This window comes from Suncus etruscus, chromosome 6 (assembly GCF_024139225.1).
Source record: "Suncus etruscus isolate mSunEtr1 chromosome 6, mSunEtr1.pri.cur, whole genome shotgun sequence".
Lineage (NCBI taxonomy): Eukaryota > Metazoa > Chordata > Mammalia > Eulipotyphla > Soricidae > Suncus > Suncus etruscus.
In genome coordinates, this window is record NC_064853.1 from 53030375 (window position 1) to 53043880 (window position 13506).

Sequence of the window (13506 nt, forward strand, 5' to 3'; positions counted from 1 at the left end):
ACATACATAGAACTAGGTCACAGTTCTGCCAGGATACCCTATGACCTTTGGCCTGCCCCACCCTTCTTTCTTTATTTTGGTTTTAGGGCCACATTCAAGTGTTTTTCAAAGGGTTACTCTTGGCTCTGTGCTCAGAGATCACTCCTAGTGGTACTCAGGGAACCGCATGGGGTGCTGGGTCAGCCAAAGCAAAGCAAATGCCCTAACTAGTGGTTGTACTATTACTCTGACCCCTGTGCCTTGGTCTTCACTGACTCTTCTCTGTCACCTGAGGTATGTTGAGAGTCAAGAGAACAGAAGGGAAAGAGACAGACAGGGATGCTTATAGCCTGCCAGATTGTGGACATCTGCATGGTGACCTTAATGTCCTCCTTCCACCCAGGCTAAGAAGAAGCCACTGGGCCTTTTGTATGAGAGACCCCAGAGCTCAGAGGGGGGTGCAGCTGTCTTGCTCCCTGTCTCCTTCTGCTCTCACTGCCCTACCTCATAAGGAATCAGCATGCTAAGAACCCAAAACCCAGAAGCCAAGGGAACCCAGGTCACACTCCCTTTCCCTGCAAAGAACCAAATGCTGACCTTCAGAAGGTTCATTCATGCAGATAGGCTCATGGAGAACAGGGGCTAGATATCTAGGCCTTGAGCCCTATTTGAGCATTTTAGACTTGGTTTTCTACTTGGTTATTAAGTTCCACTTTCTGTCCTGGTATCTCTGGAAATCAGTGACTGTCAAGAACTGGTGGCAGTGACTTGGTTCTCAAAAGTGTTTTATTACCATACCTGGGCTCAACCATGGAAGAACATGGTTGAATTTTTACTCAGAGGATCCTGAACTTGGGCCTGTTTTGTGACTGGAGGGTCTGAACAATTGGTTCTGTGACCTTGGCACTACTATTGAATGGCTAGCACCTATCTTTGTCTTTTTGTGTCAGAAGGGCTTCAAAGCTATTTACCCATGAGAAAATATTGTTTTAAAGCCAACCTGAGGGAATATAATTAAAAGATGGATCTGGGAAAGCTCCTCTAAGGTACTTGGCCTTAAGGTACTTGGAGTTTTCAAACCCTGTTCTTTAAAAGCCTTTTGGTTTCCTGGAAAGAGTGTGGGAGGGAGAAGCCTGGCCTCTCAAACTTCCCATTCCTGCCATCTAGCACAGTACTAATTTTTCTGTGCTGATTTTTGGCTGCAGGAGCTTGCATTGGGTTTTAAGGATTCCTTGGCTAAAAAAATGATTAATAAGCCACTGGACATTTGTCTTCTTTCCAACAATGAAGCTGTAATGTTGACTTGTTATGTTATTTTTAAGGTGAGGAGATCTTTGGTTTCTCATCATCTGGGCCAAACCCAGTCCTTTGACTATGTCAATAAAACCTTGGTTGTAATTCTCATATACATAAAAACACAGAGACAAATAGATACACACATGCACAAAAATTCTCACATGTGGATGCACATATGAATACAAGCATATACATGTTTTATCTCTGTCTCTTATGTGTGCCCACACACATTTCTGCAATCAGACCTGTTCACATATTACTTAGCATGAAGGAAAAAGAACAAAACAAATCCAGTGTTCTGGGTCAGTGCCCAGGAAATTTCCCAGACCAATTTTCCAGACCTGTTTACAAAGACCTTGCATTTCTAGTGGCCTGAGCTACAGGGACTTATGGTAGGCCATTAGATGAAGAGGAGGCTATGCCTCAGATTGGAACAACTACTCTAGAGTATTGAGAGGATTATATATCACTCTAGACATGTGTGTTTTATTTCTTTTTGCTCCCTTTGTATAATATTTAAATAATGTTCTAATGTTTGTTGGTGCTAACTTAGACTTTTTTTTAATAAAGAATTCTATTTTTAAAGAAAAAGTAGAAATAGATGGGGAAGTGTGTTCTTCTTTTACAAACACTCCTTAAGTCTAGTCTTTGAGAACAATAGGTTTATTGTTGGTGGGAACGTAAACTAGAGAGCAATATAAAAATTCCTCAAAAAATTAATAAGAGAGGCCATAGAAATAGCACAGTGGTAGGGCATTTGCCTTGCACGCAGCTGATCCAGACAGTGGTTCAAATCCTGATATCCCATATGATTCCCCGAGCCTGCCAGGGGTGATTTCTGAGTGCAGAGCCAGGAGTAACCCCTGAGTGCTGCTGGGTGTGACCCAAAGAAAATAAAACAAAAAAAATTAATAGAAGTAATGCCATACAATCCAGTTATTCCACTTCTGAATAGTTACCTCCCATAAAAAAAATAACAGTGTAATTTCAATAACAAAAAACGTAAATTCTTGACATGAGTAAATAAAGAAACTGTAGTCTGTATACAAAATGAAATACTGGAGCTGGTGAGGTTGCGCTAGAGGTAAGGTGTCTGCCTTGCAAGCACTAGCCAAGGAAGGACAGCCTTTTGATCCCCCGGGGCCCATATGGTCCCCCCAAGCCAGGGGCAATTTCTGAGCGCTTAGCCAGGAGTAACCCCTGAGCATCAAATGGGTGTGGCCAAAAACAAAAAACAAAAAAAAAAAGAAATATTACTCAGTTGCTTTTTATTAAAAAAATAGAAATCCTGCGATTTGTAATAACGGGAATACGATTAGAGAGTATTATGCTCAGTAAAGTAAATCAGACAAAAAAAAAAAAAAAACAAATGCTATCTGATTTTACATATGATCTAAGGCAGGGGTCTCAAACTCGAAGCCCATGGACCGTTTGCGGCCCTCCGTACAACATTTTGTGGCCCTGCCCTAGAGGAATCTTTTTTTGTTTTGTTTTGTTTTAGTTGTTTGGGTCACACCCCCCAATGTACAAGGCTTACTACTTTGCACTCAAGGATCACCCTGACTTTGCCTCCTGCGGCCCCCAGGTAAATTGAGTTTGAGACCCCTGGTCTAAGGGGAAAAAATGTAACTAAATAAAATTGATATCAGACCAATTTAAGTAGGGGTAGTCAAAAGAATAAAAGGGTCAATTTTGTGTTGAAAGAGGTGATCTCTGGGGCTGGAGAGATAGCATGGAGGTAAGGCATTTGCCTTACATGTAGAAGGACAGTTGTTTGAATCCCGGCATCCCATATGGTCCCCCGAGCCTGCCAGGAGGGATTTCTGAGCATAGAGCCAGGAGTAACCCCTGAGCGCTGCTGGGTATGACCCAAAAACCAAAAAAAAAAAAAAAAAAAAAAAAAAAGTGTTCCCTTAGTGGTAAATTTAATATGGTATAATAGATGTTAATTATTTAATTTTTTTATAATTTCTTTATTTAAATACACCATGATTACAAACTTAATTGTAGTTGGGTTTCAGTCATAACAAAAACAAGATATGAAGCTCACCACAAAGAGTAGTAGAGAAATAACTACGCTGAGAACTATCATAACAATGCCAGTGAATAAGGTATGTAGAAAGCCTGTCTCGAATACAAGTGGGGGGGTAGGGAGGGAAGACATGGGGGGCATTGGTGATGGGAAGATTGCACGGTGAAGGCTGCATGGGAAGGGGTGTACTTGTTAAGACAGATGTTGTTATTTTTATTACCACTTCCTGTCAGGTTGTGCATCTGCTTCTTGCAGTGAGTAGTTTTCACAAGAGTTCAGAATTTCCTGTCCAGGGCATTTACCTTGCACGCTGCCGGCCGCTATAAGCCCAGGTTCGATTCCCGGCATCCTATATGGTCCCCCGAGCCTGCCAGGAGCGATTTCTGAGTGCAAAGCCAGGGGTAACACCTAAACACCGCTGCCGGGTGTGGCCCCCAATAAACAAACAAACAAACAAACAAAAACTTCCTGTCCAGATGATCCACACCTAACCTCCCACCCAGCGCATCTAGACCAGATCAACTTCTCTTGGCCTCTATGCGCCACCTTGTGGACAGTTATGGAATGTCATGCTGGTAACTGGCTCTTTCTCACAGGCAGCTCTGAGAAGGGAAGGACATACTGAGAATTCCTTTAGGCAAGGTACTGTTTATTTAGTATAGATACTATTCTAAGAAAATTGGTTTTCAGACCTGTTTACAAAGACCTTGCATACCAACACTTGGAAACTTAGTATAAAAGAAAGATCTGAGTGAATTGAGAAAAGGCTGACTCAGCTGCTTTACATACAGAGGTATCCCCTGCTTTTTGAAAGTTCACATTATGTCACTTTGCTTTTATGAAAGTACCAGCTTTCCCTGAGCAAAAGAAATTCTCATATGAAGGGCAGGAGACATAGTACGAAGTGTAAGGGCTTGCCTAGTAAGTAGCTGACCCAGGTTTGCTCCCTGGCACCCCATATGGTCCGGTCCCTGAGTCTTCCAAGAATGATCCTAGAGCACTAGCTGGTGAGACCCAAAAACAAAAAGAAAAAAAGAAATCCTAGGGTTTCCTTTTTCTTTTCTTTTTTTAAAGAAAAAAAAGTTTTTTTTTTGTTTTGTTTTTGGTTTTTTTGGGCCACACCCGGCAGTGCTCAGGGTTACACCTGGCTGTCTGCTCAGAAATAGCTCCTGGCAGGCATGGGGGGACCATATGGGACACCGGGGATTCGAACCAACCACCTTTGGTCCTGGATCGGCTGCTTGCAAGGCAAACGCTGCTGTGCTATCTCTCCGGGCCCCGAAAAAAAAGTTGTTTAAATAGCATTCAACCTTTGTTTTGTCAGGAGCACTTGGTTAGCATGCCGTGAGCTGAGGGAGAGACACCACTAAGCTTCTACTTCACGGATCAAACTACTGGCAAAACAACTGCCAGCAGCATATGTGCTTTTACTGTAAGTTAGTGTGATTTTAGGTTGTACCTATTATTGGGATGAATGATGTGATAGGTTATCTTTAGATTTGAGAACAGGAAAGGAGACGGAGCAATAGCACAGCAGTAGGGCATTGGTCTTGCATGAGGCCAACACAGGACAGACCCCGGTTCAAACTCCAGCATCCCATATGGTCCCCCGAGCCTGATAGGAGCGGTTTCTGAGAACAGAGCTAGGAGTAATTCCTGAGCACTGCCAGATGTGACCCAAAAACCCAAAAATAAAGAGAGAAGAAAAGATAAAAGAAGAAAGAACGAAAGAAAGAAAGAAAGAAAGCAAGAAAGAAAGCAAGCAAGCAAGGAAGGAAGGAAGGAAGGAAGGAAGGAAGGAAGGAAGGAAGGAAGGAAGGAAGGAAGGGAAGGAAGGAAGGAAAGGAGGGAGGGAGGGAGGAGGAAGGAAGAAAAGGAGGGAGGGAGGATGGAAGGAAGAAATGGAGGGAGGGAGGAAGAAGAAAGGAAGGAAGGAAGGAAGGAAGGAAGAAAGGAAAGAAGGAGGGAGGGAGGAAGGAAGGGAGGGAGGGAGGAAGGAAGGAAGAAGGAAAGAAGAGAGGGAGGAAGGGAGGAAAGAAGAGAGGGAGGAAAAAAGAGGGAGGAAGGAAGGAAAGAAGGGAGGGAGGGAGGAAGGGAGGAAAGAAAGAAGGGGAGGGAGGAAGGAGGAAGAAAGGAAGGGAGGAAGGAAGGAAGAATGGAGGGAGGAAGGAAGGGAGGAAAGAAAGAAGAGAAGGAAGGAAGAAGAAGAAAGAAGAAGAGGAAAGAAAGAAAGAAGAAAGAAAGAAAGAAAAGAAGAGAAAGAAAGAAAGAAGAAAGAAAGAAGAAAGAAGAAAGAAAGAAAAAGAAAGAAAGAAGAGAAGAGAAGGAGAAAAGAAAGAAAGAAAGAAGAAGAAAGAAAGAAAGAAAGAAAGAAAGAAAGAAAGAAAGAAAGAAAGAAAGAAAGAAAGAGAAGAAAAGAAAGAAAGAAAGAAAGAAAAAGAAAAGAAAGAAAGAAAGAAAGAAAGAAAGAAAGAAAAAAGAAAAGAAAGAAACGAAAGAAAGAAAGAAAAGAAAGAAAAGAAAGAAAGAAAGAGAAAAAAGAAAGAAGAAAAGAAAAAGAAGAAAAAGAAAGAAAGAAAGAAAAGAAAGAAAGAAAGAAAGAAAGAAAGAAGAAAGAAAGAAAGAAAAGAAAGAAAGAAAGAAAGTCAATGGTGATTGATATTTGCTACATATCATTTCTGTTTACAAGGATCCATAGGAGGGCTGTTTTCTTAGTGGGAAAACATATTAGGCACAAATTCCTGTCGTACGTGTTTTTGTTTTTGTTTGTCTTGTTTTCTTTTGGGGTCACACCCTGCAGTGCTCAGGAGTTACTCCTGGCTCTGTGCTCAGAAATTGTTATGCATGGTCAGGGAACCATATGGATACTGCGGATCAAACCCAGGCCTGTCCTGGTCGTCCATGTGCAAGGCAAATGCCTACCACTGTGCCATAACTCCAGCCCTCCTGTTGCATGTAGATAATGGCCCTTCCTCGACTCCATATTTGTGAAGGAAACTGATGGAGAAAGCAGAAGAGGGAGGGAGGGAAGAAAGTACCATAATCTCCTCATGTCACCTGTTATTGCCTTTATGACACAGTATTCCATCCATGAAACTTGTTTACATTATGCCTGAGCTCATTCCTACAAGCACAGAGTAGGGTCAAAGCAATAAGAGTTTGGGGTTGAAAAAGACCAGAAGGAATGAGTCAGTTGTATGAGTCATAACTCACTAGTTGGCACCAGGACCTATTCCAGACTATGGAGTCCCACCTCCAGACAAATAAGACACAGGATACAAGAAGGTGATGATTTTTACAAACAATCAAGTCTTTTTGCCCTTTCCTATCTCTTAAGTAGGGTTGGAGAAAAAGGTAGGAGTTCCAAGATAGAAAAGCCTTGGACTTTGGGGCTGGAGAGATAGCACAGCAGTAAGGCATTTGCCTTAGATGCAGAAGGACGGTGGTTTGAATCCCGGCATCCCATATGGTTCCCCCGAGTCTGCCAGGAGCAATTTCTGAGCATAGAGCCAGGAGTAACCCCTGAGCGCTGCCAGGTGTGACCCCCCCCCAAAAAAAAGCCTTGGACTTTCCAGGAAAGTCATGAGCATCTCCAAGGGCACAAGCCAAAGTGAACCCCTCAATATACACTCTCTATGGTTGAACCCACTGTCTCCTAAGTCTCAGCTACTCTTGGACACCATCTTGGAGATGGTGGAAGAAAGATTCTACCAGCCCTACTCCCAACACTATGCTCAGGCCCTTTCTCAACTACATATAGCCAGAGAATTAATACTGTAGGTAGGGTGCTTGTCTTGTAAGAAGTTGACCTAAGTTTGATCCCAAACACCCCATATGGTACCCTAAACCTTGCCAGGAGTGATCCTTGAGCACAGAACCTGAAGTAAGTCCTGAGCACCACTGAGTATGACCCCAAAACAAACAAAAGAAATAGTAAAAATTAATAACTCTACCCCAATCTTAAACCCTCAGCTGTGATATTTAATACCTATAATGCATTTCTTCCTTACTTTGCTTCCCTTATTTCCCTGATCTTCCCTCCCCCTCATACATACACCCCAGATTTTCCTCAGAAATAACTACCAACTCAATTGTTCTGTTTGGTTTGTTTATTTGCGGTTTGGGAAAGCAAATCTAGGGCCTCATACAGGCTATACATGAGCACCATTAAGTCACACCCTAGCTACCTTGATTATTTTGTTTGTGTGTTTTGGGGGATGACACCCAGCAGTCGTCTGAACCCAACAATGTTCAGAAACTTTCTCTGACTCTGTGCACAGTGCATATCTAGTAGTGGTCAAGGAACCATATGTAGTGCTGGGTATTCTAGTCAAGGTCAGTTGCATGCAAGACAAGGGTCTTATTATACCTTGTACTTTCTCTCCAGCCCCTAACTCAAATTTCAAAGGAATATTTCTCTTTGTCCCCATTGGCTCATGTCCTCCATTCCCCCATGTATATGGGCCTTGGATTTTGGAAGGCTTTTAAGGCCTTTCACTTGGTTCTTGAGTTCGCGTTTTTGTAAAAAGGAAATTCATAGTCCTCAGAAATTGTTCAGACATCACCCTGTTTAATCCTCCTAGCATCTCTGAGGAGCAGAGGCTACAGTTTCCCTTTTGTGGACAAGATCACAGAGAGAATAAGCAGCCTACATGCTGCAGGAAAGTTGCAGAGCTGGGGTCTGAACCTCAGTAACTATCCAACACCCACATTCTGCTCACATACCAGATCCCAGCGGGCATGAAAAACTGTTCCCCAATTCTGGCAAGAGACATGGTGTCTTCTTTGTGTCTTAAAGAAGAAGCCTGGCTTTTACAAGCATGTACACACTTCAGGAACTCCTTACTCATTTTTGGGTGTGTGTGTATGAGATAGAAGTGGGAGTGGGGTGGTCCATACCCCACAATTCTCAGGGGTTATTCCTGGCTCTGCACCCAGGACTCATTTCTAGCAGTGCCCAAGGGGTGACAGGGACATGGATGATACACACTAGAAAGTGGGGGGACAGGATCATGAGAACCACAGAGTTGGTGCTCTAACCCAATTAGGATCACCCTGGTTGGGTTATCAGTGCATATCCTGGAGGAAATGAATAAGAGAAGAGAGCTGAAGAATGATTAACAGAATCAGACAGGAAAATAGGGAGGAAAATGTTCAGGTACAGCTTGTATAGGCTCAAAGGGAAGTCAGTACAAGGTCACAAGGTAGAAATTGTTCAGAGAGATAATAAGTGCATTTTCCTGGAAGTTAGGGCCAGAACCAGCAGTATGAATCTGTTGCTATAAAGGTCACTTTCCTAAATTAATATTGAACAACTGTTCTATATTTAACCCTGTAGGATGGACAGAGAAATACAAGGCGATCTCTCTATTCCCAGAATGTTTTCTTCCTCGCTATGGAGACAAGAGCTGTTAGATTTTAGAAAGTAAATCTACCAAGGAACATGTACTAGGCTCATGGGTGCTCGTGAACAGCCCAGGATCCAAGATAGCCCAACCTCTCATCAGCCACTCCTCCTAGGGAGAGCTATTTCTTTAGATCCAAAGCAATCTACTGCTGTCATAAAGATCTTCATTGTCCCCTGGTTTTTCTGTTTAGAGGTAGTTATGCAAAAGGTACCAAACACTTCTCCATTTAACAGCCACTACAGTATTTGAAGAAAAGAATAATATCTCACTCACCTCTCAGCCGAGTCCCTTCTTCTACTCTTTAATGAGAATACAACCAAAGAAAAATAATGGATAATGCCAAATATACAGTAAACCAAAGTTCTAGGACATTTTGTTTTGTTTGGAGGCCACACCCAGCAATGCTCAGGGATGACTTCTGGCTCTGAACTCAGGAATCACTCCTGTAAGGACATGAGGAATCAATAAGATACCAGGATAAAACCCAGGGTTGGCTTCATGCAAGCCTACACCATATCTGCTTGCTGCATTATCACTTGGGACCTCATCTAGAAGGATTTTTTATAGTAACAGTGTGGCAGACCAGAGTTGTGAGTCTTGTGAAGGAGGAGAAAGTACTTGGGTTCATGCTGATGAAGCGGAAGATTGGTCATTGACTGAGAGGAAATAGCAGTCCAGCAGAAAGGTCAACAGTCTACACTAAGACCTATTTGCTTTGTACCTTACTTCCTTACTATAAAATAATGCTTCAATAAATATCTCAGTTGCTCAGATAAGGGAAGAAACACTACTTTCAATTCTATTACCACCCAGAAATAACTTCAATAACATTTTAAATATATCTTTCAAGAGTTTTTCCACTATGTGCAAATTATGTTTTTGGTTTTAGGTCTTGTGAGGGTTTTGTTTTGCGGGGGGGTTGTTCTTAATGCTGTTGTTCTAGCTTTATGGTTTCTGGTTTGGTGGGGGCCACACTAGTAGTACTGAGAACTTACTCCTGGTTCTGAGCTCAGGGCTCATTCTTGGCAGCATCCAGGAGACCACATGCAGTGCTGAGAATCAAACTGTGGTCAACATATGCAAGGCAAGTTTCTTTTTTTTTTTGTTTTGTTTTTTGTTTTTTGGGTCACACCCAGCTGTATTTAGGGGTTACTCCTGGCTATCTGCTCAGAAATAGCTCCTGGCAGGCACGGGGGACCATATGGGACACCAGGATTCGAACCAACCACCTTAGGTTCTGGATTGGCTGCTTGCAAGGCAAACGCCGCTGAGCTATCTCTCCGGGCCCAAGGCAAGTTTCTTAACTCCTGTTCTATCTCTCTGAACTAGCGTGTGTGTGTGTGTGTGTGTGTGTGTGTGTGTGTGTGTGTGTGTGTGTGTGTTTATTCTGTACAAAGTTTCTTTTCATTTTATGGGAGTTGATGAGGTTACCAAACATTTTATCCATCATTATTCTGATGTAAGACTGCATTAACTTTGCATTGAGATACTTAACCATATCCCTGTCATGAGAAAGTTGTTCTCACAGCAACACAATAGTAGTTGGAGATTCCAACACACTTGATCACTTCCAGATAGATCCATTAGATTAAAAAATCAACAAGGAGAGTCTGGAGTAATAGAACAACAGTAGGGCATTTGCCTTGCAAGCAGCTGACCCAGGACAGACCTGGGTTCGATCCCCGGCATCCCATATGGTCCCCCAAACCAGGAGCAATTTCTGAGTGCAAAGCTAGGAGTAACTTCTGAGTATCACTGGGTGTGATCAAAAAAACAAAACCAAAAACACACACAAATCAACAAGGAGGAGCCAGAGGGATAGCACAGTGGTAAGGTGTTTGCCTTGCATGCAGCCAACCCAGGTTCGATTCCCAGCATCCCATATGGTCCCCCAAGCCTGCTAGGAGTGATTTCTGAGCACAGAGCCAGGAGTAACCCCTGAGAGCATCCAGGTGTGTTGCCCCCAAAAAAATCAACAAGGAAACATTGGCTTAAAGAAAGAGATAAACTTAAATATATATATATATATATATATAACATATATAGTACATATGGAACGTTTTCTTTTTTTTTTCTTTTTGTTTTGGGTCACTCCCAGCAGTGTTCAGGGCTCAGGGGACCATATGGGATGTTGGGATTTGAACCACCATCCTTCTGCATGTAAGGAAAACGCCTTACCTCCATGCTATCTCTCCGGCCCCAGAACATCTTAAGATAGACCACATTCTGAGTCATAAAACATACCTCCATAAAATTAAGAGAATAGAAATGTATCAAAGCATTATACAGATTCAATAAAATATTGAATAGTCATGATATTTTTATTTTTTGTTTTTTGTTTATTTGTTTTTGGGTCACAACTGGCAGTACTCAGGGGTTACTCCTGGCTCTTCAGCCAGAGTAGCTCCTGGTAGGTTCAGGGGACCATCTGAGATGCCGGTATTTGACCCGGGCTCGTCCTGTGTTGGTCGCATGCAGGGCAAAGGTCTTACCGCTGTGCTATCGCTCTGGCCCTGGTTTTTTTTTAATTTTGGGTCACACCCAGTGGTGCTCAGGGGTTACTCCTGGCTCTATGCTCAGAAGTCACTCCTGGCAGGCTCAGGGGACCATATGGGATGCCAGGATTCGAACCAGGGTCTGTCTTGTGTTGGCCACATGCAAAGCAAATGCCTTACCATTGTGCTATTGCTCCAGCCCAGCCCTGATATTTTTAAAGACATAGATCAAATGCTGTAGAAATTCATATGGAGTCATACCTCCACACTCCAAATACCTATTTTTTCAGACCAAGTTGTGTTGAATCTGAAAGGTAACCACAAACAGAAATGTATAGAAACTCAAACATGGGGCCGGAGAGATAGCATGGAGGTAAGGCGTTTGCCTCTCATGCAAAAGGTCATCGGTTCGAATCCCGGCGTCCCATATGGTCCCCCGTGCTCCCAGGAGCGACTTCTGAGCATGGAGCCAGGAGTAACTCCTGAGCACTGCCGGGTGAGACCCAAAAAACCAAAAAAAAAAAAAAAAAAGAAACTCAAACATTTGGAAATTAAAAATAATAAAACAGAGCAGATAAATAAAATTGAAACTAAAGAACAAACTAAAAGATCAATGAAACTAAGAGTTGGTTCCTTGAAGGAAAAAAAAACAGAATTGACAAAATTAACAACACTCACAAGAAAGAGAGAAAACTCTAGAAAACCAAATCACAAAGGGTAGAGACTACAACAGATAGCATAGAAATTCAAAAGAGCATAAGAATGGCTAAAGAAACTGTAGTACGGGGCCGGGAAGGTGGCGCTAGAGGTAGGGTGTCTGCCTTGCAAGCTCTAGCGTAGGACAGACTGCAATTCAATCCCCCGACGTCCCATATGGTCCCCCCAAGCCAGGAGCGATGTCTGAGCGCATAGCCAGGAGTAACCCCTGAGCACCAAATGGGTGTGGCCCAAAAACCAAAAACCAAAAAAAAAAAAGAAAAGAAAGGAACTGTGGTACATATACACAATGAAATATTATGCAGCTGTCAGGAGAGATCAAGTCATGAAATTTTCCTATACATCAGGGGTCTCAAATTGAATTTACCTGCGGGCCACAGGAGGCAAAGTCGGGGTGATCCTTGAGTGCAAAGTCAGTAGTAAGCCTTGAACATTGAGGGGTGCGACACAAACAACTAAAACAAAACAAAACAAAACAAAAAAAGATTCCTCTAGGGCAGGACCACAAAATGTTGTATGAAGGGCCGTTTGCGGCCTGCGGGCTGCAAGTTTGGGACCCCTGCTATACATGGAAGTACATGGAATCTATTATGCTGAGTGAAATAAGTCAGAGAGAGAGAGAAAGATGCAGAATGGTCTCACCCATCTATGGGTTTTAAGAAAAATGAAAGACATTCTTGCAATAATAACTTTCAGACACAAAAGAGAGAAGGGCTGGAAGTTACAGCTCACCTCATGAAGCTCACCACAAACAGGGATGAATTTAGTTAGAGAAATAACTACATTTGGAACTATCCTAATAATGAGAATGTATGAGGGAAATAGAAAGCCTGTCTAGAGTACAGGCGGGGGTTGGGTGGGGAGGAGGGAGATTTGTGACATTGGTGATGGGAATGTTGCACTGGTGATGGGTGGTGTTCTTTACATGACTGAAACCCAAACACAATCATGTATGTAATCAAGGTGTTTAAATAAAAAAATAAAAAATAAAAAAGAGCATCAGAAATTGCTTTGAAATTATGCCATGAAATGGGAGCACAGAAAAGAAATGTTTTCACTAGTGAGTTATTCAAAACCTTTAAATATTTGGGGCCAGAGGGATGGCATGCAGGTAGGGCATTTGCCTTGCATGCAGAAGGATGGTGGTTTGAATCCCAGCATCCCATATTGTTCCCTGAGCCTGCCAGGAGTGATTTCTGAGTGTAGAGCCAGGAGTAATTCCTGAGCACAGCCGGGTGTTACCCCCAAACAAACAAACAAACAAAACCTTTACATCAGGGGTCTCAAACTTGTGGCCCGCAGGCCGTTTTGCGGCCCTCCGTACATTTTGTGACTGCGGCCGGTCTTCAAATATCGCAGTATTCGCGATTATTCACTTACTGAATAATCACAATAAAATCACATTAAACATTCGCATACCCTGAGCAGTTCCATTCGGGGTATGCAAATGTTTAATGCTATTTTTTGCGATTTTTTATTGCAAATATTCGGTAAGCAAATAATCGTGAATACTTTGCGCCTAGCGCAGACGTCATTTCCGCTGCTCCTGCCCGCTGTCCCTTGCATTATCAGAGGCCTA